We start from the raw sequence: 3,559 nt of genomic DNA on the forward strand, positions 1-3,559 counted from the left end.
GCAGTTTGGCCTGGGCATTGATTTTACAGTGAGTGGACTTTAGATAGATAGATAGATAGATAGATAGATAGATAGATAGATAGATAGATAGATAGATATAGATAGATACATATACATATACATATATAGATAGATATAGATATAGATACAGATACAGATATAGATAGATAGATAGATATACATATACATAGATAGATAGATAGATAGATATCAGTTCTTTATACAGCAAAGTGTAAAACACCCTAAAATTATATCTTTATCACTAAATTATATGTTATAACTTTAATGTTTAGATAAATTATTTTAAATGTATTGTATTGAATATATATGTGTCATTAATGTTTTTTAATTTATGATGTATTTCCTTGATTATAATAGATCTCCTGATGAAGCCATAGGCAAAACATGTCAGGATCAGGAAATAATAATAATAATAAAGGATTTACTCAATACCCCGATTTCTTCTTCTGCAGTGTAAACTGAAGACATTTAGCACTTTGGAAGGTTTGTTTATTTCTTCATAAGATTCTCACACAGGTGCGCAGCTATGGTGGGACATTTTGAGAGCACCCCCCTCATCCGTTAGTCATGCCCCACATTCCCCTGTCCCCCACCCCAGCATGTGGAAGGGTGCCAGCTGCTCCTGCCACTGGGCCAACACCACCACCAGCAGCACTGTCCTGTTGCCCAGCATACCAGCCGTGGCATGAACATCACTGCTGAGATGGCCACGCTTTTGCCCACTGTCAGCTGCTCTAGCACTTCTCAGCCCCTACCGCCCACCTTGCCAGTCCTTCACACCGGGTGTGTTGTCCAAAGGGCAGCCAGCGGGCCAAAGGCAGGGAGGGATGAGAGGTGTCTCCCTGTTGGCCAGCTGCCCAGCTGCCCCCCCTCTTCAGAGCCTGGCCGGGCACAGCCAGGAGGACTGAAGCACTTTGCAAAGAGGAGGAAGCCCAACCGAGGCTAGGGAGAGAAGAAAGCAACAGCAGCTCCTGAGTTCTTCCAGTGCCGCAATTCCACAGGAGGCAAGATTCTGCTCCTTTCATCCCATGTGGAGGCACTGAAGCACCTCCCCTGCCCCAGCTCCCTGCTCCCCTGCCCATGCCCCACCATTCAGAAATTTCTGGCTATGCTCCTGTTCTCACATTTGAACAACAATACCTGAGAAAAAATGGATCAGCTGTAGCTCAGCTGTCTTATCATGGTCTTCCTGTGGTTTGCAATGAGCTTGTCAGATGGTTTCATTTGGTATATGATGAGAATTAAAGAATGTCTCATTTGTCTCTTAGAAATCTATACTTTCTGAGATACCTCTATAGAGCCTTTCGTTTCCTAATCAACACTTCATGCACTGTACTTGATTTGTAAAAATAACATTCTAATTATAACAAAGGCACAGAAGGTTGAAGTCACTCAGTTTCTGCTGTTGAAGATTGTGAGAACATTGGATGGAATTTTGTGTGCGAGTTGGCCTACTGAAGGTCCTGGGAGATGCAGACACTGTGGCAGTGTGAACATTTCCACGTCTTTCCTCTTGATTAGGAGAACAAGAACAATTGTGTTGAACAGATACATGAAGTTGCCTGGTACTGAATCTGACTATTGGTCCATCGAAGTCAGTATTGTCTACTCAGATGGGCAGCAGCTCTCCATAGTCTCAGGCAGAGGTCTTTTTCATCACCTTCTAGCTGGTCCATCCAACTAGAGATGCCAGGGAGTGAATTTGAGGCCTTCTATATGCCAAGCAGATACTCTACCATTCAGCCACAGGCCCTCCCCGATAAGATAAGGTGAGATAAGAAGTTTTGAATAATTGTATTCTGGAAGTCCAGGCCTATGGCATGGCTTCTCTTCCACAAACGGAAATTTGTGTCACTGCATGTTAAGAGTTTTCTGGTAGTCAAGTCCCAAAGACACTCAGATTCCACCCCCCCCATTTCTTACAAAACAGCTTCCATTTCATAACAGGAGCTCTTGACCATCCTCAGCCTCAGTTATAAGCAGTTAGCTATTTTAATACTTATGTGCTCATAAAATTCAGTTTCCATAACAATAGCAGACATGCCTTGTTAACTAAATGAACTCTTTCACAAAGAGATATAAAGGCACATGATTGACACATAGTTTGCTGTTCAGGACAAAATCATCCTTGAAAGTTTTACCCACCATGACACACAACATTGCCTTACAGAAAGTGCAAGTCACAGAGAGAACAGACTTCATGAGAGGAATAAGGAATATAAATCTGAAATGCATTTAGACGGGCTGGTCTTGGCTTTACATTTTCAAAGCATGGCTGCAGCTTACATTTTAAACATCTTCAGACCAATCCTATGAATGTTTGCTTGGAAGTCAGACCCACTGTAGTTTATGACTCTTACTCCCAAGCAATGCTCCCGCTAAGCCATGGAGTCTTGTGAGCAACAATTTTACTTTGTGAGCTGCATAAGATAGTTTGCTCTGGAGCCATCCTTCCTGAGCTAAGACAAAAATGTGTGAGCCAGAAGCTAAAAAACTGTGAGCTAGCTCACACTAACTCAGCTTAGAGGGAACACTGCTCCCAAGTAAGACTTACTATGCAATTGTAAGGAGAGTTACACCCTTCTAAATCCACTGAAGTCAATGGTCTTAGAAGGATGTAATTCTGTTTAGGACTGCACTGCTAGTGATGTAAGTTTTCTTGCAGGCTACAGAAAGCGTTAGCCTATTTGCATGAATCATGTGGAGTTGCATCCTTTGTGTAAAGATATTTTGTCCTTGATGACACATTTATTTTCTGCTTTTGGCATACCAATACAGGGTCCATCTAATCCAGTATTCATTCTCTTGAAGCTAGTGACCGTTGATGCCTTTTATATTTATCTATTTATTTGCTTCATTTCCATCCTTCATTCTATCCTAACAGGGCCTCAAAGCAGCTTACATCATTCTCCTGTCCTCCATTTTATCCTCACAACAACCCTGTGAGATAGCATGGAGAAATACCTTTTTACTTTGGGGTTTGGGCCTCACACACCCACATTCAGGTTTTAAAGTTTTCCTCCCTCTTAGTAGTAGACAGTTGGAGAGAAGACAATTGCTCCCAAGCATCATGAAGTACCAACCATCAAAGCTTTGGAAATGCTAATGGCCACCCTGGCTGGAGACAACGAAATGGCCAGCTCATGCCTTAGCTGGAATCTGACACCTAAAGGTTGACATGAAGTTTTGGGAGTGTGAGAAGCTAGAAAGCATCTTCCTGATGACCTCAGGAAAGAATTCTCTAACCCACAAGTGGTGGGAAAATTCCTTGGCACAGAGGGAGAAGCCAATTCCATCTGGAGGAAGGAGCTGTCACATCTGTCACACTTGGAGTAGACAATGGGCTGCCTTCCTGGATAAAGACTCCAAGGTGATAGGAAGGTTTTAGTGGACTATAACTTCTCAGTTCAAGAAACTGCCTTAGAACAAGACCAGATAGGGCATGCATAGTGCTCAAGGATAGAGGATTACATCTAACACTCTAACCACACCACCACAGTTATTCTATATTGTGGTTATTAACTGCATAATTCAACCA

Source organism: Gekko japonicus, unplaced genomic scaffold, assembly GCF_001447785.1.
Source record: "Gekko japonicus isolate JY-2015 unplaced genomic scaffold, Gekko_japonicus_V1.1 scaffold296, whole genome shotgun sequence".
NCBI lineage: Eukaryota > Metazoa > Chordata > Lepidosauria > Squamata > Gekkonidae > Gekko > Gekko japonicus.